The sequence below is a fragment of the Myxocyprinus asiaticus genome, chromosome 27 (genome assembly GCF_019703515.2).
Source record: "Myxocyprinus asiaticus isolate MX2 ecotype Aquarium Trade chromosome 27, UBuf_Myxa_2, whole genome shotgun sequence".
Lineage (NCBI taxonomy): Eukaryota > Metazoa > Chordata > Actinopteri > Cypriniformes > Catostomidae > Myxocyprinus > Myxocyprinus asiaticus.
The window spans coordinates 35,579,442-35,605,361 of NC_059370.1; the positions used below are offsets into that span (position 1 = coordinate 35,579,442).

Below are 25,920 nucleotides of genomic sequence, written 5' to 3' on the forward strand. Positions count from 1 at the left end.
TATAACAAAAGAAATATCACTGCATTGAAGATGTAATGCCGGGTGTTTCCTTTAAAGAGGCTCGACATGCAAGTTTTGCTTCAGCAAAGCGGCAGCTCTGGCTCCGCTTATTCCACAATGAGTGTGCTTCTGTATTTACTTATTTTGTATTTTTGCAATCTACATCACCTGAAGCTGTTTGGAAAGTTTAGAGTGCATCTGGACTGTGAGCTGCGTAAATCTTCCTCTCCTCAGTCAGGCGCAAACTGCAGTGCTGCTCTCGCGCATCATCATTAGCGTTTAATGTGATCTCATGTTACGTTAAATTAGATCAAACCACTATTCAACAATGGAAATTTCTGTAGATCATTTTTTTATTATCGACGTTGTCGATAGCGTCGATTAATCATTTCAGCCTTATTGTGAACGCAACTCTGTGGGTTCACTAATATTTATCTTTGTATTAAAGAAACAAAGACAAAAGTAATTCAATCATAAAATAATACAAGACACATTCACCTTGAACCTAAAATGAGTTCTACTTTATTTTCTTTAGCATCAACTGTATTACCAAAATGCAATACAAACACAAATTCGATTAGAACACACATTTGGCAGCATTATTTTGGGAACGCAAGGGAATTTATTAGGCTTTATTATTATGATTATTATTACCTTTACATTTATAATTGTCTTTAATTTTTAATATGTAAGCTATTGGTAATTTTCCATCTGTTGTCACTGACTGATAGGCTACTTGATTGACGGCAAATGGAGCTGTTGGAGCCGGTAAATGTCTGGATTTAGGGAGGTGGTTAAATACAATTTTTTGATCAATTTGTTATTTTAATTGCTTTTTTCATTTAGTTTAAAGTGCAATTTGAATTGTGTCTGACACAATTTGAAATGTCTTTTAAGTTTTTGTGTTTCAATAAATGAATTTAAAGCTAAATCAATAAAGCTAAAATATTCACTGACCCTCAGCAGGGGAGTTGACGATATAATTGTATATCACAATATTTTTTAAAGCGATTAATGATAAAATATTTTTTTACATATTGCCCAGCCCTATATAATAGCATCTCAACACCACATCCTGAACACTAGAACCTTTCCCACACTGGAAGAATGTGGAATAAATGTACAATCTATAATTAGATACTCATTACTGCTGGGATTTATAGAGAAATGTATTTGTACTATTATTAGAAGATAGCTAAGACACATTTTCTTCAGAAAATGAAAACATCAAGTAGGTAATAATTTCAGCTTCATGCAAATGTAATGTTAAGATTTTTTTTTTAATTTCTCAGTTTTTGTCCATATATTAAACTTGCCTTGATCTGATTTTGTAAGCAAAAAGCTATGTTTCTCTTCATCTCCAAAGTCCCATAATTATGTCATTAATATTTTAGTGTGCACTTAATTTAGCCTAGAACTTACACCCATTCAAAATAAGTACACCCCTTTAAAAATTCAGGGATATAGAGAACATGAAATTAAGAGATACGACATCCTGTTGTCTTGTAAGCTCTGAACTGATTACTATTTTTGTCTTATCAGTAGCAACTAAAAAATGGCTTGATTGTGAAGTTCCCACTTCAATTAAGCCATACTGTCCTTCAACGACAATTAAAAGATCAACAGTTTATGTTTTTAAAACAGTCCACATTTCAAACTAGTGGAGGAACACCTCTCATAGCACTGCTTTCATATAGATGATATTAAGCAATCTGAAATCCCTCGGCTCTGACACACAATGGATGTGATGGAAGTGACGTAAATACCATCACAGGAGGAATATCCAGTATATGCTTTAAAAAGAGGACAGGTCTGTGGGGGAAATATTCCTTAATGTATATACCAACAGATATGCTCAACTTGCCCACATGAAACGTGTCCAAATCTGTAGAAAGAATCCTCAATCACATAGCCTAATACCCCCTTATTAATGTGATTTTTTTGGTCTGCTTGAACAGACATACTCCCAGATTGAGGTAACAACTAAGGCCACAAATAAATGTGTGTTATTGCGTTTCTGTAATGGTAACAAACCTCAGTACTCAAGGGGGCAATAGATCTTCAAATGCCTGTGCTATTAAACCAAATGTGTTATTATTCAGGTAGCTAGCCAACAACATTTGAACAGTTTAACTTACTGTGATGACAAGATTCTTTTCAAACTGCTCTACCTGGACAGTAGTTGACCTGAAAAAGAAAACTGGCCACTGAAGAAGACGTTTTATGCTGTTGCCCACTTTAGCGGCCCTTGCAGCAATGCAGATAATGCAAAACTTTGGGTAAATTTGGATAATCTAGGACCTTTTTCTGCACTTTTAACATCTGGTATTTACAGTGATTGTCACCACAAAACTTCAGACCACTAAATGTGACTTATCTACATAACAACTATAATATGGTCATGTTCACATTCATTTGAACAGACTTGTTTATAATGAGGCAGAATTGTTAGGCATCCCACATTACCCAATGACCCAGGTTACCCTAATTCACTCTACTTGTATTGCATTACTAAGTGTTCTGACACATTTTTTCAGAACACAACGATGTGTGAAATCAAGTTTGCACAGCTAGGAGCGTTTGCATTCACATACTTGCTTCAAGCCTAAAAAGTCAACACTGTTTTGCTTCTCATCACATCTTTGCTGTGTAAACCAAACAATCAAAATACGTTATACTGCCACTGTCCTCTTTAAGACAGCAATAAAGACCTAAAGCTTGCATACTAAACCTACTTTATCTTTGAGCAGGAGCTGAAGTCTATCCAACCACGACAGGACACAGACATCTGACTGATTTCCATGCACAGCCATCACTATTCTCAATAACAGATTTTCACTGTTAAGCTTCCACCAGGGGAGCCGCACTTCCATTCGAGAAACAAACTTAAGAAAAAAAAAAAGAAACTTTAGAAGGAGAAAACATTAATCATATATGCAACTAGGGTAATTTAATTATTTTTTTTAGAAAAAGATGTAATATCTAAAAACAGCTTTAAAAGACACACTGATCAGCACCAAAATTAAAACCACTGACAGGTGAAGTGAATAACATTTATTATCTCATTGCAATGGCACCTGTCAAGGGGTGGGATATATTAGGCAGCAAGTGAACAGTCAGTTCTTGAATTTCATGTGTTAGAAGCGGAAAAATGGGCAATCGTAAGGATCTGAGCTTTGACAAGGGCCAAATTGTGATGGCTAGACGACTGGGTCAGAGCATCTCCAAAATGGCAGGTCTTTTGGGGTGTTCCTGGTATGCAGTGATTAGTACCTACCAAAAGTGGTCCAAGGAAGGACAACCGGTGAACAGGTGACAATGTCATGAGCGCCCAAGGCTCACTGATGTGCGTGGGGAGAGAAGGCTAGCCTGTCTCTTCCCACAGAAGAGATACTCTAGCACAAATTGCTGAAAAACGTAATGCTGACCATGATAGAAAGCTGTCAGACACACAGTGCATCGCAGCTTGCTGCGTATGGGGCTGCGTAGCCACAGACCGGTCAGAGTGCCCATGCTGACCCCTGTCCACTGCCGAAAGCACCTACAATGGCAATGTGAGCGTCAGAACTGGACCATGAAGCAATGGAAGAAGGTTGCCTGCTCTGATGAATCATGTTTTCTTTTAGATCACGTGGAAGGCCGGGTGTGTGTGCGTCGTTTACCTGGGGAAGAGATGGCAGCAGGATGCACTATGGAAAGAAGGCAGGCCGGCGGAGGCAGTGTGATGCTCTGGGCAATGTTCTGCTTGGAAACCTTGGGTCCTGGCATTCATGTGGATGCCACCTACCTAAAGAGTGTCGCAGACCACGTACACCCCTTCATGGCAACGGTATTCCCTGATGGCAGTGGCCTCTTTCAGAAGGATAATGCGCCTTGCCACACTGCAAAAATTGTTCAGGAATGGTTTGAGGAACATGACAAAGAGTTCAAGGTTTTGGCCTCCAAACTCCCCAGATCTCAATCCGATTTAGCATCTATGGGATGTGCTGGACCAACAGGTCCGATCCATGGAGGCCCCACCTCGCAACTTAAAGGATCTGCTGCTAACTGTACAGCGGAGGAGGGCGGGGCCGGGCTGGAATGACGCACGCCCGGTCCCCAATCAGCCTGATGGGGTGCGTGAGGGATAAAGGCGGCCGGGACGACAGTTCAAGGGAGAGAGAATTACAGGCAGCTGCCCTGTGTGTGGTTATGTTTGTGTGTTTTTGTTTAAGTTCATCATTAAACTATTATGTATATTCTCAAGCCAGTTCTCGCCTCCTCCTTTCCCTCTAACCCCCTTACACTAACGTTTTTGGTGCTAGATACCACAGGACACCTTCAGAGGTCTTGTGGAGTCCACACCTCGACGGGTCAGAGCTGTTTTGGCAGCACGAGGGGGACCTACACGATATTAGGCAGGTGGTTTTAATGTTATGGCTGATAGGTGTAGCTCAGGTTTAAAAAGAACAACTCTGGTGTAAAGCCATACTTGATATCCCAGTTCACAGTTGGAATAAATCCATAAAATGCATTGCAGGGATCAAAGTTGATTTGTTTTGGGAGCGCTGATTACACACACAGACACCATGCATAATTTAATCAGATCGGCAGTAGAATAAGCAGCATAAATCTTCAAATGAAACAAACTGTAATGTTTAAATGATTTCAAATTGTAATTAACTATCCCCACTTGAAAACACAATGAATGAAATTACAGTATTGACTCATCAAATACAACATCTGCGAGGCACATTATTTCAAAAATGTTAAAAATAATAGCCTAGTAATTCCTGTAACCAGTCAAGGAAAGGTCAGTCCAGGATTCACCCAATAACAAACACAGAAATGGCTGAATGTCCATAGATTTAATGTGGTATGAGTCAGAGTGTAGTTCAGTGCCTTCCACTGCAGTCTGCTCATAAATGTCTTGTCTTAGAGGCATTTGCACAAGTGTCATCTCACTAAAACCTCCGCTTTCATTAATATATTTCCTGTCGCCTGGCTGACATTTACATTGCAGCACTACAAAACATCTTACATTTTCATTTTAATGTAAAATCTACTGTACCACATTTACATTTTTTTATTCTTGTATTCTTCATCCTTGTCTTCATAACTAGAGCTGGTAATAGGGTGAAACTAACAAAACCTTTCAAGAACATGTCCAGGTCATACTTCACCCCAAAATCAAAAGAAAGAATAAGAAATTATATTTTGCTTGAAACAATTAATCCTAATGTGAAAAAAAAATCTTATTCTCATGATTGTAATGTCAAAAAAGTCTCATTCTTATACTTATATATACAGTATACTGTATATAATATTTTAATTAAAATGGTAAATTAAATTGTTTAATATACCATGGTGGTATCTGTGGTCTTTAATTAAATAATACATTTTAATTTTAAAAATCATTACAGTAACTTCTACTCAAAACACTTCAAATGCAATTGCTTTTTCACTATAAATCTTGGCACTGCAGTCTCCTAGGCACCATCTGCGCATGTATGCATCAAGCACAAGGAAGTTTAATCAAGCTTTGGACCCCACTGACTTGTACTGTATGTATATATTCATAATATATCTCTATCAAAATATCTCTGTTTGTGTTCCATGGAAAAAAAAAGAAAGTCATACGAGTCGTACACTTTACATATGTTTCGAAATGTCTGCTACTTTAGTTTTGTTTTTTTGCCAACACTTTGTATCTGTTACTTGGCACCAGGTCAGTCTATCTTCTATTAATACACTGATGGTGGCTCTAATATTTCCACTAAACTTCTGGAGAGTTTTTCCAGGACTGTAGTTAAGTTTTGTTAAATAAAACAGAGATTAATGTTTCTTTAACCTACTCTGCAGGTCATACTTCATGTAAACAGTTGCTGGCCATTTATAAATTCACCAAAGTTTTATCTCCACTATTAGAACTAAATAATTATTAGTGGTGCTTGCTAAGACACTACCTATGGTTATATCACATATTATTATATTACTTTTGTTAATACCTAATACCTAATATCTTTTGTGCATGGTTATTTGTTGTGATCTCCCATTCACTCCCATTCACTCCCATTCACTGCTGTCGAAGTTTACCCTGCAAACGTTTACTTTCGCGTTTTAAATCCCGGAGTGTGAAAAAGGTCTACTGAGGGACAACTATTACACAAGGTGCAAACATTCAGTGATGCTCAAGAAGACAACACACTACTATGTGCATACTATACTTTATGTAAATATCTGTAATGTAGATTCTGAAGAGCTGTACTAAATAAATGTTTTTTTATCTCTATATAAATTATGAAAGGGGTGTGAACATTTATGAGACAAAAGGGAATGCAAACTTATCTTCTAAACTATATATACTGTTTATTAAACCTCCAATTAATGGGTTATCAGCTGACTTCCTTTTCTTTGGCTATCTAAATCGAGCATTTCTGTGATTTGGTGACTAAAACAGCCATTTGGCTCCTTAATGTTTCCGTTTAATGTCCTACATTAATAGGCGAATGTGTATGTGTGTGCGTGTGTGTGTGTACAGGTTTCACTATATTTATGAGTGCCAAATTTTTTGAAAATGTCCTCACTAATATAGTGAAACTTGTTGAAAACCCACTAGTGAGGACATTTTAGGTGGTCCTCACTGGTAAAAAAAAAGGATCATAAATCAGCCAAATCATGTTTAGCTGATGTGCACATGTTTCTGTGAGGGTTAGGTTTAGGGGTAGGGTTAGGGGATAGAAAATATCTTTAGCCTGCTATGAAATTAATGGAAGTCTATGAGATGTCCTCACTTATATAGTGAAACAAACCTGTGTGTGTGTGTGTGTGTGTGTGTGTGTGTGTGTGTGTGTGAGAGAGTGTGGGGGGGGGGGGGGGTGCAGGTTTAAGTGGTTTACGAGGAAAAAATGTTAGGTTACAAACTGGTAATTACAAGGGTATTATGCTATAAATGTGGTTTATGGGGACATTTCTAGTGTCCCCATAATTCGAATTGCTTAAAAAAAAAAAAAACATACTAAACGATGTTTTATTGAAAATGTAAAAATGCAGAAAGTTTTTTGTGAGGGTTAGGTTTAGGGGTAGGGTTAGGGTTAGGGGATAAAATCTATAGTTCGTACAGTATAAAAATCATTATGTCTATGGAGAGTCACCATAATGATAGTTGCACCAACGTGTGTGTGTGTGTGTGTGTGTGTGTGTGTGCGGTGGGTTACAATGAGATATGAGCCTTTATTTCAATTCAGCCTTTGCTGGTAACCTGCCAGATTAGAAATCCAAAGATTACCGGCTCCTGTTACACTCTTACAGGCCTATTTCAGTCCCTATTTTGGTGCATTTAATTGCGTATATGTGCCGCATTTGATCATAAACACTTGAATAGCCCTTATAAGCTGGTAAATGTGAATTACATCCCTTTATATGACTGTAAGGCAAATGATGCACAAAGATTTATTTAAATAATTCATGTAATTTCGTCTTGAACACCTAAATATCAAACAGGCAAAGAGGGAATAAACACAGTAACTGTGCTGATCTGCTATTTCCTTTAGTCACAGACTAAGCAGGATCTGAACTAGTGTTGTCAAAAGTTCCGGTACTTCGGTACCAAGTTGATACAATAATATAAAAGAGATTAATCGATACCAGTGTTTCTGCAGTACCGGTAGTACCGAGCACCGACTCCAGTACCAGCACGCAGTATGACTGACACACGACAGCTTTAAAATGCTCACAGGCTTATTTTGAACCCGTGCTCTGTTACTCCTTTTACACTGAGATGGACAATTAATCAAATTAAAATCGTGACATGTCCTAGTACGATTTATTAAACCGCTAACGGCTGCAATCTTAGCGTGGATGAGCTGCGTACTTTGAATGTATAAATCCAACTGCTCAAACACTGCATTTAAATAGCATTTAAAACAACAGAGTTGACCAAAGTGATTCACAGTAATACAATTTAAAACATAACATTTCAAAATTACCACATACACAAACATGGTGTTCTCTGAAATACAAACACTCCAAAACTGTATCCTACATTTCATTTGTTAGACTCAAAGGCCAGTGTAAAGAGATGAGATTTCAGATGTGACTTAAGTCATAATCAAAACGTCATAATAAAAGCACAATTCAAAATAAACGCTAGATGCCTGAAATTGAAGAAATTGTGACATTTATAAATGTAATATTCATTGTAAAAATACCACTACTACTACTACTACTACTACTAATAATAATAATAATAATAATAAAGCAATATATCACAAGCAAGACTGCTGTTGAATAAAAGTTTGAAAAAAAAGTTGAAAAGTTCCATTTTCACTTGTTAAAGGTTTTTAAGAATTAATTGATTAGACACCATTTTAATGATGAAATTAAATTAAACTTTAAAACATGGAGTTCTGGAAAATTATAATAATGATTAAACTATAATTATTAAAATAATTATTAAATTAATAAAAATAACTAAACTGGTGTGTTCAGTAGCACATTATCATATTAGCATATTTTTGCTGTGGTATTGAAACTGGTATCGAGATCCATGAAATTTCACAGTTATTGTACTGTCTACTGAAATTTTGGTACTGTGACAACACTAATCTGAACTAAGATTTAGTCTAAATCCTCCTCAGCACAAAGTAAGCAGCAGTGTTCAAAACAGAAAATTGAGTTCTACAAGAACAGACTTACAGTGGAACACAAAAATAAGACAATCTACAATTACATAGCATCAGACAGAGTAATACAATGTCTTGAACACTACCGATAAACCTCATGATGTGAAGCCAGAGGGTTTCAGAGTAGCTTTGTGGAAGGTTACGAATCCAATATTAGACCAGGAGAAAGGGATTATGAAGGGCAATCGGGATAGAAAGATGAAAATAATGCTGGGACAGAATAAAAGCACCAGAGAATATAAGAAACTTGAGATGGTTAAATAGAAAGAGAAATTACTGGATGAAAGTATGATGCAAGACAAGCTGTCAGTGTCCAAAAGAGAGTGGCGACACTGCATTAACAACTACAGTATATGTTCAGTTCGGTCATGTACACACTATGCAAATTCAATGATTAAACACGCTTATTTAGTGTTATTAATTATATAAAAAAACAAATTACAAAAATAAACACAATTAATCAAGCCCCCAGACCATAATAAGGAATTTTCCTACCATCAGAGCAATTCAGGCTGTCACCTTCAATTCAAGTACCACCATGCTTTTGCATTTACAAGTCTCAAACAGCAAGGGGTAGTAAGCGCAACTCCAGCTGTATAGGCAACAAACTAAGTATATACACACACACACACACACACACACACACACACACATATATATGTATACAGTATATAGGAGTGTTTAATATAATTAACAGTTACATCATATGATGATTATTTAAATCGCACATATCAATATTTGCCAAGAAAGGCCCCAAATGGGGACCTGGATAGCTCAGCAAGTAAAGACGCCGCCTACCACACCTGGAGCCGCAAGTTCGAATCCAGGGTGTGCTGAGGGACTCCAGTCAGGCTTCCTAAGCAACCAGTTGGCCCGGCTGCTAGGGTGGGTAGAGTCACGTTGGGTTAACCTCCTCATGTTAGCTATAATGTGGTTCTCGCTATCGGTGGGGCGCGTGGTGAGTTGTACGTGGATGCCGCGGAGAATAGCGTGAGCCTCCACACGCGCTACATCTCAGCGGTAACGTGCTTAACAAGCCACGTGATAAGATGCACAGATTGACTGTCTCAGACAACTGAGATTCGTCCTCCGCCACACGGATTGAGGTGTCACTACGCCACTAGAGAGTGCATTGGGAATTGGGCATGCCAAACTGGGAAGAAAAGGGGAGAAAAATCAAAAAAAAAAAAAAGAAAAAGAAAAAGGCCCCAAATAAAAATAATTCTATAATTTATATACTGTGTGTATATATATATATATATATATATATATATATATATATATATATATATATATATATATATATATATATATATATACACACACACACACACACACACACACACACACATACACAGTGTTGGGGGTAACGTGTTACGTAATCAGATTACTTTTTTCCAAGAAACGAGTAAAGTAACGAAATATTTTTTATTTTAAACCATAATATCGGAGTTACTTTATAAATAAAGTAGCGCATTGCTTTTGTACACCTCTACTTTCCCTGTATTGCAAGAAATCAGGAGTAAACGTGTGCAAACTTCAGGGAGGAGGCATGATGGGCATTGTAGTTCTATAGAGTGTGAGGCCAGAGACTATTTAGCACATACGAGTCACTTCTATTTATATGAATGGGAGAAATTGGAACACCCAACCAAGAAGCTCTAGCACCCAACAGTCAATGGATGTAGAAAGGAAGTCCCGTCTTGCAGGTAAAAGAGCCAATCACCATTTAGATACAGACATCACCTGTCAATCAACTCACTAACGCGATGTACATTAGCCGGGAATACAAGCTGGAAAATTGCACGTTTTAGCATAATATGAGGTCAACATTCGGTTGAGTGAAACATGATTGATTCATGTGTTAAAATACACACTGCATTAAAAAAAAAAAATCAGTAAATGTATTTAGGCAGAGGGATTATAAGACTAGACTTCCACTGGCCACAACATGACACACAGGGTGAAATACTCGCTCAATTCACTGACTTATACAGCCGAAATGCTTCGTGTTACAGCTCCCCATAACTGGGAGAATGGGATGAGAAAAGCTGACTCTGGATCAGTGGCTCAGAGCAACGTTCTACATCGACTGTGTACGCAGAGAAAATGTCTTAGTTTCTAAAAAGATTCTATATTTTTGTTTTATAATAAACAAGTAGTTTGATTTATGAAACAAACCGTTTTATGACATTTTGGTAGCATTAAAAATGATTCCATTCAAGTTGTATCAACATGCGCCTTTGTAGTTGTATGCAATCAACCAGTGGCGTCTGTACGCACATTGGATCAGCTCAAAACAAGCTGCACTGAGATGACTTAAGTGAAAAATATTATTTTATTATCAGACACATTCCTTGAACATGTTAGGCTGGCATTCCCCACTGAATTTTATCCTGACTTTTGTAAAACATCTTAAGTTGACTCTAACATTGTCGATGGGCACAGCACATGATGACATATATGATGCAGGTTCAAGTGTTGGACTTTGCTGCTTTAGGTGAAACAGTGGTTATACTTCATTATTCATATTGGCTGCCATGTTGATGGAAAAACAAATCATGCATATTCATGTTATTGTTTTTTATTATAAATATGACATGAACACCTACTTTCTAAATATCTGTTTGTTTACTATGTTGTTTTGACATGAGTGTTGTACAGTAGCTAGTAGAGCTGCAACTAACTAATATTTTGATAATTGACTAATATAATGATTATTAGAACAATTATTCGACTATTTGGTTGATTATTGCAATGATTAATCATTAGCTCTTAACCGACTATTCAGCTTGTACCTTGACTTAAAGGTTGTAATAAACTTGTTTAAAGAGGGCAAAATCATCTTTTAAAAATACCTCTAAATGACATTCATTGAATTAAAGGAAAAAAATGACTTTTTATTAAGTTTAATTCAGTAAACAAATTCACTGCAAAAAATCATATTGTAATCAAGTGTTTTGTCTTGTTTTCCATTTAAAAATATCTAAAAACATATCATATATTTAGACTTGCTTGAGAAAGGATCTTGAATATAAGTGTATTTTGTATATAAGTGTATTTTTTCACTTGTTTATTCATCTGCCAGTGCAGTAAAGTCAAAATATACTTCTATTCAGGATCTATTCTCTGAAAGCAAGTCTTAATATATTATGTGTTTTAAAATTAAATATTAAAATATTTAATATTATATTCAACATTCTCAGACAACAAATTTGTCTTCTGCAGTATAGCTCCTGAAGTAAATGTACTTTATTTTAAAGGAGTTTTAGATATTTATACTAGAAAACAAGCCAAAACAACAACAAATCAAAAACATATTTAGTTGCAGTGTAGATAATAGGCGTAGACCACCCTCTCACATTTTTGTTCACATCGATCCATCTTTAACTCTCAAAAAACAAACTCTCTCTTCTTAATAGAGCTGCATTTCGCAGATTTTCTTCACGATAAGATACACACCGCAACACATATGTATTATGATTCACTTCGTGGCGAGCCATCATGTTATAATCTAAATGCCGTTCGCGAGGGACGAGCGTGCCAGCGTCAGAGTGTACATTAGCCGGGTGCAGTTTCAATCTCTCCCTCTTAGATTGGGTCACGGAGATATGCCAGTTTCTGAGATTATACTTATTTAAATGACCTGCATCCTTATTATTTGAACTTTAATAAAGGATGCATTAAAGATATAATGGCGAGGCGTTTCCTTTAAAGACGCTCTGACATGCAAGTTTTGCTTCAGTGGAACGGCAGCTCCGGCTCCGCTGTACAACGGTGTGCTTCTGTATTTAGATATTTTGTATTTTTGTATGATTCCATCATACTTTGCGATCTACATCACCTGAAGCTGTTTGGAAATTTTAGAGTGCATCTGGACTGTGAACTGTGTCTTCTTCTTCTCCTCAGTCAGGAGCGAGCTGCAGTGCTGCTCTCATGCGCCATCATTAGTTTCATATCTGATCTCATGATACGTTAAATGAGATCAAATGACTATTCGACAATGGAAATTTTGGTCGTCAATTATTTATTGTCGACGTTGTCAATAATGTCGACTAATCGTTTCAGCCCTAGTAGCTAGCATGACCTGTAATGTCTCCTGTATGCAATGCATGGCTTATATGTAAGGTATGCATAGCACAGCAGAAGAGAAAGTGGCTGTGAGAAAAAGTAATGCAAAAATAACGCAAAAGTAACGTAACGCTTTACTTTCCATAAAAAAAAACTTTTTAATTAAGTTATATTTTAAGGAGTAATGCAATATTCTAATGAGTTACTTTTAAAAGTAACGTTACCCAACACTGTATATATATATACTTTCTCTGCAAATATTGATATATGCGATTAATTTGATTAATTAATCGGCATATGATGTAATTGTTAATTATGTTCAAAATTCTTATAGATTAACAGCCCTTGTTAATTCGGTTGTCAAAACCTAATTTTTTTGGGAGGGTATTCGGCTTTCACGTAAACAGTGTGTCAGTGTGTATGGAATGGGATTAAGCACTAAGAAGAGGAGTGACAACCGTATTAATCTGCAGTGTGCATGAAAATTGAGTGGCTGCACTCGAAGAAGTTTTCGTGTCTTTTACACTATTGCAATTATCTCCCTGCGTATTTGACAACAAACCCCCTTGGGGGCAATGGCTCAGTGGTTAAGGCTCTGGGTTACTGACCAGAAGGTCAGGGGTTCAAGCCCCAACACTGCCAAGATGCCACTGTTGGGCCCTTGAGCAAGGCCCTTGACCCCATCTGCTCCAGGGGTGCCATATCATGGCTGACCCTGCGCTCTGACTTTACTATGTGAAAACAAAGAAATTTCACTGTATATATGAAAATGTATAATGTGTGACAATAATAAAGGCTTTCTTCTTCTTCTTAAACTGTCATGCATTGATACCCGCCAGTGGTTGTGCATTTCTCGTGTGTTGCTAGGACACAAATCTTTCCTTGGGCATCACTACAGACATGTTTTTGGTGCGGTCTTGACACTCACACGTTTTGTGCCATTCTACGCAATCTGCACTCAAAATATACTTTTGCATGTGGTGAAAACCTAAAATATAGAGCCAGATCACACAGAAAAACTGTAGGACAGAGAAGGCATTAATTTATTATTCTACCAGAAGCCAAGCTAAACAAATATGCATGGTGTGAATATTAAAATGATCCTAAATTATCCTTAAGACATTTAAATGGTTATCAATCGGCAGTCATACCACACAATTCAAAAAATTATTTGTTATTACTTTGCAATAATGTGACTCGATTATCTAACAACTTTAAAAGCTCAGCTGTAAGATTAATTTAGGTAAATAAACCAGGCCAATTTAAATACTAATAAAGCGAAAATGTAACCCTGAACAGGGCGGTATAAAGATTATATAGTAGTTGTGCAAAGAATTTTCTATCTGAAATCATTTGACAAGTTTTTTAATTAAAGCATATCAACACATTAGTAATGTTTTAATGGAGAATTTAAATAACACAACCCACGCAAGTGCACAACCCATATTGTCAGCACAAGCAGACACAGTTTAAAGCTAAAAATTAAGCATGGTGAATGAGTGACATAAATGATGCATGAAAGAGGTTTAAGGACAGTAATATCTTATCAGTCTAATGAGACAGTCTCTTGAGCATAACCTCTGATGACATGTGACATCATCGGGTGGGAGGGTTCAAAGCATTATCTTCTTGACACTCATGAAACTGTTATCATTAGCCACACAAAAATGTACCATGGTATCCAGAGCCAAAATACCTTACTACAATAATGATGCAAAACAAAATAAATTAAAAATATAGTTCACCCAAAAATGAAAACTCTCTCATCATTTACTCACCCTTATGCCATCCCAGATGTGTATGATTTTCTTTGTTCTGCAGAACACAAATGAAGATTTTTAGAAGAATATCTCAGCTTTGTTGGTCCTAACAATGCAAGTAAATGCTGGCCAGAACTTTGAAGCTCAAAAAAGCACATAAAGGCAGCATAAAAGTAATCCATACAACTCCGGTCATAAAATCCATGTCTTCAGAAGCAATATGATAGGTGTGGGTGAGAGGTGAGAAAGAGATCAATATTTAAGTCTTTTTTTACTATAACCAGGGCTCGACAATAAGGACTGCCCGATGGCCCAGGGCCAATGAGAGAGAGATTCGGGCCAGTTGCTAGAATTGTCACTTGTCCGATCGGGCCAGTGCTGCATTTATAACATTAGTGCAAGAAAACAACAAGTGAGAGAGCACAAAAATTACACTGAGTGAACGAAGTATTCTAACTGACGAGCAAACTTGATTTTTATTTAGCTCGCAAAGATGCACAAGCGCATATTATACTGGACGCACCAAGGCACAGTCGTGTGCAGACACCGAGCGCACTCTCCTAGCACTGTCCTCACTCTTTTCCAAGTGTCTTAGCAGCAGCTATTACCAATGTGTAGAAAATAGAAGGGGGAAAAAAAAATTATGAATTTCGAAGTGGGATTTAATGTCTTGCGCAACATTGTAAGTATCCCCGCACATTCCGTGTTCATAGTCACGAAATCCCCACATTTTTAGTTTTTACATGTTGGTGAAAAGCAGTAATCCACACATTGCAACACAACAAATCAACAGTTTATTTCTATAGGACTGAAAATCCATGTCTCTCCGTGCATATGTCTCATCATCATCCTCTCTCTGTGCAGCGTAGACTGTTTAACATGCATGTGCTCTCGTAAAGGGACAGAACGCTAGTTTTAATCTCACTGTAAAAAACAAAACAAATTTTCTCTCATTAATTCGCCTTTAGAGATGAAGCGCCGAATGAGACGTAATAAACTTTGTTAAACCCCAGTTAGACACGTGTCTGGAAATCACAAGCTGCTCAATATCCAAAATGTAAGTATAGATTTAATTAGGTAATGTTTCAAAACGTAAACATTAATTCGACATAATAACAGCATTTGATATGAAAAGAAGCAAATTCACTATGGCTTTTATTATCAGAGCTGTTCAGCTGCAGGGTGAAGATTAATATTTGAAACAGTCTACTTCATATCATCCTCATTAAACACCAGTTACATTTCTAATTTCTGGACCATACAGGTATTTTTGTTTTGTGCATCAGTCAGTGTTGGTCTTTAGGTTGTCTGATTTCATGTTATATACACATTCTTAATTCACAGATTACGCCTAATATTTCCCTAATGTATAAAATGTATATTACACATCACAACCGACTTGGTAGCAAGTCTCTTCATATGTTTATTACATTCAGCCAATAATCACATATTTAACTCAGTGATTAAATCTTTGATCCTGTGTGTGAATACACTACACATGGCCAAAAGTTGCATGACAGCATGACTAAATGGGTGACCGAAAACACATCATCTCCTCGACAGAAATCTTCACTTAAAAACTCATGTGTAAATGGCAGTATGGCTGAGGTTAATATGGTGTATTTATGAATTTATATCTGTAAAGTGCTTATATGGGATTACATAAGGAATAAATCATATCTTGCAAATTATAAATGTGATTCAATTTTGTGGGACGTTGCCTTAAAAACATAATATATGTAAACAATATTTATCTTCGGACACATTTTTAAAGCCATGATGGTAAAAACAGCTATTTATCATTTTTGTGTTGGGGCCAGTAGAAAAAATCCTTAGCACTGAGCCCTGTATAACTCTTCACCTTTTACCAGCTCCGACCAGTAGGTGGCGATATGCACGAAGAATGTGAATCGCCAAAAAACAAAAGAAGATGATTGTGGAAGTAAAAGAGAAGATTTATATTAAAAACGTATTTAAATATCAAAATATCATTTATGTTTCTCACACACAAATTATATTGTAGTGGTCGACCGATATATCGCAGAGGCTGATAAATTTTCCCATTTGGCCGATTGTTTTTTAAGGCCATGCTTGCATGTGAAGGAGCATCTGAGACATGTTAGCGACCAATCACAGTTCGTTTTGTAGTTACGTGCCATCGTGTTACTACAAACACAGTGTCATTTAAACAGTCCGCATATCAGAGCCGCGGCAGACGCGTTTGAGCTCATAATGTTAAAGTGCTCATCTGTTTCATTCTCCCTCTCTCTCCTCAACAGTTCCCTGTATCTCTTAACTGTCTTGTCTAATGTTAAAAAGCAAATATCAATAAAACTTCTATCATATACTGTCTGCAAATATCTCATTAAAACAGATGTAATTCACAAATCTAGCATTTTCTTCCCATCCAGCACTCTACTTATATCTTCCTCTGAGGCACGTATTCCATCAGCCAGAATCAAAACTAAGGATAAGGATAAAATGTTCCTCTAATAATTCACAAATCATGATGGTCAGTCTGTGACAATCCAAGCAAGCGATCCACAGCGTTTAAACTCTCAGAAGATTGCTGCTGATCTTGCTGGATCCGCACAAGTGCATGAGTGTAACTTCAAAGTAAAAGCGCCTCATGTGCACTGTGAGTAAATGCCATATTTACTGTGCACTGTATGTAAAATTGGTTTGATTGGGTCTTTTATGAGAAAATGTAGTTGATAATGCGCAAATGCTTACTGGACTACTGTGTGTACTGTCATTTCCTTCTTTCTAATATATTAGCAATTTCTTCATGCAGAAATAAATTACTAAAATTTTATGACTAAACGGAAATCTGAAGAAACTACTATCTACCGTTTCAAATACAATCGTATTTTTTTTTCAAAGATAATTCAATATACTAAAAGTTTATTCATATAACTTATAAGTCTTGTGTGAAATTGAGTAATTATAGTGCTGAATAAGATGTATTCATTTCTTTTTTTTTTTTTTTTTGCAATTTTATGTTTATGTTATTTACTATATTAAATCGTGTGATATATCGGCACTGTATCGGCCTATCAGCCACCCTGCTCTCTGGATATCGGCATCGGCCATTAAAAACACAAATCGGTCGACCACTATTATATTGCTTCTGAAGATATGGATTTAACCACTGGAGTCTTATGGACTACTTTTATTCCGTCGCCTTTATGTGCTTTTGGCAGCTTCAAAGTTCTGGCCACCATTTACGTGCATTGTATATGGACCGACAGAGCTGAGATATTCTTCTAAAAATCTTTGTTTGTGTTCTGCAGAAGAAAGAAAGTCATATACATCTGAGATGGCATGAGGGTGAGTAAATGATGAGAGAATTTTCATTTTTGGGTGAACTGTTCCTTTAAAATGGGATCTCCTTCAAACTCAAAGAGTGTAAGAAGTTTTCAAATCTTTTTGTCATTTGTTAAATTTCTTTTCGAAGGAAATGGTGGCAAATAGCAAGTTACCACAGCTTCATTATGCAACAATAACGTTAACTATGAAAGGTTAGCAAGGTACATTTATGTCAAAAGAACAATGAAATTGCATAAAAATATTAAAACGTCCGATATACTCACATAAAAGTGAACGACTTGGGTCTCTTGCGTGATTTAACACTTTATCTTGCATTCTTTTCATTAAATATGATGACATTTGCGACATTAAAGTGAGAAGTGCGAAAGAAAACTCAGTGCCACTACGACTGAATTCCAACGCAGAAGCATGAAACTTACGCTTCTTTCCCACACTGGTATGGCAATGTATGATAATGATGCCCTCTTGTAACATCGTATGCGCACTCACCTCAGATTAAGAGCGAGGAAGTGTCCGACGGCACCGCCGCCAACATTAACACAACTGTCGACAATCCCCCAAGAGAGTCTGGTGAATTATGCTGGAATTGTCTCAGATTATGGTGATGTTCCAGTGTATACAGCACTGCTGGACTGAGGCTGAATTCTAGTAGTTAACAAGGAGAGCCAGTAAGCAGCATCGGTGCTGTCAAAACGGAGGTAAACACATTAAGGCATCATGGGAAACTGGAAGAGCAACGTGCTTTACCCACGTGGGGTAGCCCACAGCGACATCTACAGGTTTTGATAATGCTTAAAGGGATAGTTCACCCAAATATGAAAATTCATGATTTACAGAAATTAAGATTTTTAGAAGAATATTTCAGCTCTGTAGGTCCTCACAATGCAAGTGAATGGGTACTCCAAAATCCACACAAAGGGACCATAAAACTAATCCATACGACTCCAGTGGTTAAATCCATGTGTTCAGACATGATTTGATAGGTGTGGGTGAGAAACAGACCAATTTTTTCATAAATTCTCCTTTAGGGGGATATGCACGAAGAATGAGAATCACCAAAAACACAAGAAGAAGAATGTGAAAGTGAGGAGAATTTATAATAAAAAAGGACATACATATTTATCTGTTTCTCACCCACACCTATCATATCACTTCTGAAGACATGGATTTAACAGAATCTTCTAAAGTAATTTTATGTTGCCCTTATGTGGATTTTGGAAAATGTTGGCACCCATTCACTTGCATTGTGAGGACCTACAGAGCTGAGAAATTCTTCTAAAAATCTTAATTTGTGTTCAGATGAAAGAAAGTCATCCACAACTGATATGACATAAGGGTGAGTAAATGATGAGAGAATTTTCATTTTTGGGTGAACTAAACTTTTAATGGGGCATTCTGGCAAAGAAAAACCAAAACTGCCATGCTAATACCAAGTTTTTTGGACATATGCCATGGTAGTACTATGGTATTCTTAAGTGTTTTGGAGTACCATGTAAATAACATTGTATATGAATATGGTAATCATTCAGTACCATAGTAAATATCAAAATACCTTGGGATTACCATCTGATACATCACTATACCATAGTACCGCCACAATGTTTTTTGAAAGGGAAAATTATGAAATTATAATTATTTTGCAGCCTATTGTCAGCTAAACATACGTACATTTGTGTAATTATCCATAAATACATATTGGATTGTTAGTCTTATCATAAAACCTCTTTAATCTGGAAAATTGTAATTTAAAGATTTAATTTCTTCAACACAAACACCTATCTGACATTTTTTATTAAATCAGGTAGTGTGATGGGGATGCTTGCCAAACTGTCTGGAGCAAACTTTTATTTGAAATACATCCAGTGGTTCCTATAAATACACAAGTTATCTGAAAAGCCACATACATGCAGTGTTTATTTCCTGTGTCTATGGTCACTAATGATTGTGTAAACAACATGTATCTTAAAGCAGGGACTAAAACCAAAATGTTTTTATTTTCAGTTCATCCTGAGCAGAAACAGTATTTTTGACATTCCAATTCAGATGTTCCACAGCCTCCTTTCCAAATGGTAACCGGTTAGAACGAAATAAAAGTACGGTTAATAACATTCTTTTTAAAATGACAGTACTCTGTGCTAAGGGTGGGTAATATATACCAGTTGTATTGTTTACAGATCTCACAAGAGAAATAAAATGACCTGATCTGGAAAAACAGGCTCAAAATAAGCAAAAATAACTGATTAAATGTTTTTACCATTTGAGTGCATTGTTAGCATAGAAATCATTACAAGCATAGTACAGTAGCCTTTATAAAAAAATAAAATTTTCAATAAATGTATTCCTAATATAGTATTCCATAATTGAGCCAGACCTGAATAAACGGTTCCTGAATCACCACCAGCAATTTTTAGTAACACAGAGCACCTCAACTTATTACAACTGTAATGCCTTCTTTTCAAATGTGTCATTATTTGCTATTATTGCTGTAATCTTTTTTATTTATTTTTATATATTTACATTAATGTTAACTGGCAATAATTACTGAGTAAACTGGCAAGATTTTAGAAAGGCTGATGTCAGTCAAAAAGAAAAGTCAGGAGTGGAGCTAGTTATTACATTTTGACGAAACATTACAAAGACAATTTCTTTTTTCATTGATTGGCATTGATGAATCGTGCCAATAAGACCAGGAATGTGAATTAATAAGTAGGGTCAATTTTGATTTTAGGTCTTTAAATGATACTGCATGAGTGTCATTCTTACACTCAAGACCAATCCTAGGCAGCACACACACACACACACACACACACACACACACAAACAGCTTATGCAGGGAAAGGTTGGTAGCCTGTACGGTCTGCTGTGTAATTAATCATCGTGAAGTTTTCAAAACCAAAAACATAGTGAATCTAATGTAGCTCTGAAATAAAGCAGAGACTGCGAGGCCAACAAGAAAAAGCTCTTGAACAGATACACCGCTAGTGATTTATTGCACTCCTGTGTACCTTTTTCTTGTGGCTAAAGGAAAAGAGTTCATAAATCCTATTGTTTTATTTTGGATCATAAGCTTGTAATGCAGAAAAATATATTATTGCAACATTTTAAATACTTTAACTCGCTCTCTTTGGTCAAAGTTGCCACATGAAAGGTAACAATACTAATATATACTAATATTAGAATAATAGTATTCTGATGTGACCAGATATTCTGTAGCAGGAATGCTAAATTATTTGGGAGGTGTCTTTAATCACACAACAGGATTTATGGTATGAAATCTCACAGGGCTAAAGAGACTATGTGGACTACAAAAAAGGAATCAAAAAGACTTGGCAAAGAACAATCCTCATAAACAATACCAGGCACTAAAAACAATATGTTTTTCATTTCGGTTTGCTCTGAGCAAAAAAATGTTTGTTCCGGTTCGGAAGTTCTGCAGCCTGCTTTCCAAATGGTAACCGATTAGAACATAATAAAAGAATGGTTAATAGGGTACAACGGGGCTAAAGGCTCCGTGGGGTAAAAGGCTTCATTGATTTTATTTTCTCCCAAAACACTAAAGAGCAACAAAAATGATCACAGCACTTTTCTAAACACCTGTTTGTCACTATGCACTGCAAAATGTTCCTGTTCCATGAGATCATACCATGTGGTGTCTATAGGTTGATTTTGATGCAATTTGATCTAATTTTTTATATTTTTTTAAATGTTGCAAATTTATGTAGCTAATGAAAATCCCTGAAATTAACATTTCTTTTGAGACAAAATATTTATTTGTCATTGTCAGTTTTGTTCAATGTCATTAAATCCAAATTCTTTTTAATAACAGTCCATTAAGTGAATGTATAGTATCTGGGGTAAAAAGCCCTTCTGTTGCAGGGGCTAAAGGCCCCTATTAAACACATTGTTTTTCTTAAAGGTGCAATATGTAACAGTTTTCATGGCAATTAATTTTTTTTTTTTTTTTTGCCAATGTGTGAACGGCTTGTAACGCAACTTAAAAATGAGCCCTTCCTGGACTTCCTAGGTTGCCTATTAAAGCCTGTAGACTGATTTTCATGAGAAGGGAGTGGGTCGTTTTTGCTGGGAAAATCCAAAGGATGTGATGTTTGCAGTAAAACAATCATAACTGTGTAATTTTAATTATGCTAACTCATCAGTCAGCATGATGCCGGTGGATCACGTTCAGTGTCTTTGTACATTACGTCACTATTTTGGATGCTCGCTCGCGTCCCTATGGAGTGTGTGCACGAGCACGAGCATGAGCAACAGGTAGCTAGCTGCAGTTCACTTATTGGCCACAGGTGTCATTAATAACAAGGGTTTCTGAATCTTACATACTGCACCTTTAAGTGGGGAGAAGATTTGTTATGAAAAATGTTTAAAGTGGGCTATTGTAAGCAATATCTTAATATGTTACTCAAAAAAAGCATCTTGCTGTCTCAAAATTATTTGCATTGTTTTACACTATAACTAGTGCCCCTGTATCTACACGATATCACTTTAAACCCCCAGGGGCTTTTTAACCCCAGGTGAGGGATGCTTTTAACCCAAGTGTGGGGTAAAATGCTCCCTCACCACCTTTTTTTAAAAAGTGAATTTTAATCGGAACAACCTTCCGTTATTATTTCTTTTCACGCAAATTATGTTGTTCCATCAAAAAAGAAATCAGCTGCTTTGACCTTGATACATTTTGTGACCAGAAAGGATGCAGTATTCCCCGCAGGGCATTTCCCTCTGGAGCAGATGCAAGACGAAACCCTTAGGCACACCTTTGACCGTGTGAAAGTGATTGATGGTCAACGCCTCCAGCCAGACATTTCACATCATACCCATATTTTTCGATTATTAAGGATCGGTTGTATCGAGTGACACAGGACGCTCAGATGAAAGAAGAGCCATCGGGAAATGTTATTCCAGATGGCTCATCAGATACAATCTGATGGCGGGTCACTTAGGGCAGGAAAAAACACTAAACCTTCTGATGGCACGCTTCTATTGGCCGGGCATGGGGATGTTTGCAGATGGTGTGCGGCATGCTGTGAATGTCAGCTGGTGAATCCCGCAGCCACCCCAAAAGTGGCATTGCGCCCCCTTCTATTGATCAAGGTCCCCTTCGAAAGAATTGGCATGGACCTCGTCGGGCCATTAGAGCAGACAGAATGCGATTATCCCTTTGTGTTGGTTCTGGTAGACTACGCAACGCGATATCCTGAAGCAGTGCCTCTGTGCAACATCTCAGCAAGCAGTGTTGCAGAGGCACTCTTCAGAATAATCTCCCGTGTGGGGATTCCAAAAGAAGTCCTCACTGAACAGGGCACTACGTTTATGTAATGTACACTATGAGAACTGTACGAATTATTGGGGATTAAATCGATTTGGACCAGTGCTTACCATCCCCAAACGGACGGCTTGGTCAAACAATTTAATTAGACACTAAAGAATATGATACGTAACTTTGTGCACAAAGACGCTCGAAATTAGGACAAGTGGCTCGAGCCCCTATTATTTGCATTTTGAGAGGTCCCGCAAGCCTTCACAGGGTTCTCCCCATTTGCATTATTGTATGGGCGTTGACCGTGCGGCGTGCTCGACATCCTATGGGAAAATGGGAGGAGGGACCTTCAAACAGCAAAAACGAAATTCAATACGTTCTTGACCTGAGAGTAAAACTCCACACACTGGGGCAATTGACACAGGAGAATTTGCTCCAGGTTCAAGAACGTCAAAGCCTGCTGTATAATAGGGGTATTCGGCTATGGGAATTTGCACTGGGAGATAAAGTCCTTGTATTACTCCCCACATTTCTAAATTACTCGTCAAGTGGCAAGGGCCCTTTGAGGTCACACAGTGAGTTGGGGAATTCAATTATGATGTTAAACGACTTCCTAAAACCTCAGAGAGAGGCGATCCCCATCACTTTGGCGACAGTGGTTCCGGAGAGGGAGGAGCTCAGACCTGAGGTGAACTTAAAAGCCACCGATCAAGTCACCCGGTCACTTGCAGAGATCACCTCTCACTGTTACAAGTCACAGAGGTGGCCAGGTTGCAAGGAGAGTCCTCCGACGTATTCTCGCCTCTTCCCGGTCGTACAGATTTCATAGAGCACCATATCGAAATGGCCCCAGGGGTAGTGGTACGCAGTCGCCCCTATCGAATACCTGAACATAAAAAACATAGTTTGGGAAGAATTAAAGGCAATGCTAGATATGGGGGTAATAGAACAAACTCACAGTGACTGGGCCAGCCCGGTGGTGCTGGTTCCGAAGAGTGATGGCTTGGTCCGGTTCTGTGTGGATTATAGAAAGGTCAGTGCAGTGTCTAAATTTGATGCATACCCAGTGCCTCGGATTGATGAGCTGCTCGTTCGTTTAGGATGTTTTTATTCAACACTGGATTTAACGAAGGATATTGGCAGATCCCCTTAACTCTCATGTCCCATAAAAAGATGACATTTTCCACACCGTTCGTATTACACCAATTCGTGACGCTTCCGTTCGGCTGCATCCAACAGCTCTTGTATAAAAGATTAGATCATCTGCACAGGGCAATGCTTTGGTTCTTCTCTGTGGTAAACTATGGTGTTTACACCGACTACAATAACCCTGTTGTGTAAGATGAGCCTTGTTCAGAGGCCAGGTATAAAATCTCCACAGCTCTGGCTGAGGATGCCAGATTGTGCCTTGGCTTGTGAGAGCAGATCTGACCTCAAATAAATTTCCAAAAAGGGAACATCTAGCAGCTCTACCACATCAGGAACCAGTGGCTGTTGGGACATTTAGCACTAGTATCTAGTATCACTGACTAGTAGTAACTAGTATCACTGTTTCCTTTTTGTCCTGTATCTTGCACAATACTTGATGCAGCAAGCTGACGGGGGAAACTAATTTTCGAGTTTCACTGGCCATCTGTGAGCTAAGGCGTCCAAGCCTGCTGGAGCTTGCTGTCAACCATCTGATTGAGAGTAGAGTCTCTGTTCTCCTCAGTAGCTAGCATGCACTATGAAGTGAAGTTGACCATGTAGCCAACCATGATGAGGGACTTGAACCTTGTCAAGTATAGGAGAATGGTCAGAACCCAACTCATAAGGAGGTAGGATATTACTGTGAACTTGCTAATAGAAAACACAACCTTATTTTATCACTTTATGTTAACTTAATAGCTCCCATTATAATCCCATTATAAAATGCCATCCTCCTTGTTGTTTACTTTGTAAAATTGACTGTCTGACTCCTCAATATTCAGCCTATTACAAGACTACTTGCCAAATAAACAAATAAATGGACATGAAACATTGATTTGCACTGAAATTATGTAATTATGTGAGAAGAAATAAATCACTGAACAGCTAAAATCAACCTCCGGTTTGCGTCAGAGTACTGTTGGTGTTTACTTTGTAAAAATGACCATCTGACTCCTCAATATTCAGCATATTACAAGACTACTTGCAAATAAATGCACATGAAACATTGATTTTAGTTGAAATTATTTTATTAGCTTACTTGTAGAGATCACACAGTGATCCGAGAAGCAGGAGAGACAGCTCGCAGAACCCGGATGAGCGGTCTGATTAGTCTAAATCCCCGGATGTGCAGTTGTTACAGAGCAATATCTGACTGCTGGATGGTACCACTGACCAATCAGAATCGAGTATTCCAGACAGCTGTGTAATAAGAAAGGGATAATGTACAGTCAGCTGGTTGTTATCGCAGGATAAACCCAGATAGTGAGATCAAGACCCTGGTGTTTATTTTGTAATTAGTGAACATCTGACTGCTCATTGTGTGTCTTATTACAAGAGTGCTTGCCAAATAAATAACTAAACATGAAACACTGATTTGAGTTTAAATGATTTTATTTGCTTACTTGTAGAGAACGCACAGTGATCCAAGAAGCAGGAAAGATGACTCTGTGGAGGCGAGGGCATGGTCGAGTGTTCTTCTGGAAGAGAGTAAGCGGTAAGGGTTCTCACCTGAGATAATTCTCACCTGGTAATTGCTTGTTTCTGTGTTCGTAGTGAGAGACGGGGGAAATAAAAGGGCAAGTCCTCAGAGTGTGAGGGGTAGAGAGCCCAGCTGACAAGCTGTTTGTGTGTTGGC

The 25,920-nt window shown here is 37.5% G+C and overlaps 1 protein-coding gene across 6 annotated transcripts in view; it reads right to left on the reverse strand.

Moving 5' to 3' along the window:
* The window catches only part of LOC127418360 (ecto-NOX disulfide-thiol exchanger 2-like), a 246,547-nt gene extending 228,014 nt beyond the window's left edge, over positions 1-18,533 (reverse strand). For 3 of the 6 annotated variants that reach the window (XM_051658962.1, XM_051658960.1, XM_051658955.1), the window contains exon 1: positions 18,314-18,533. The gene's annotated coding sequence lies outside the window, so the exon portion shown is untranslated. Of the gene's footprint in view, positions 1-2,735; positions 2,886-14,512; positions 14,550-18,313 lie in introns of all 6 variants that reach the window. The other 3 variants (XM_051658958.1, XM_051658957.1, XM_051658956.1) reach the window with 3 other exon arrangements.
* Positions 18,534-25,920: the final 7,387 nt, after the last annotated feature.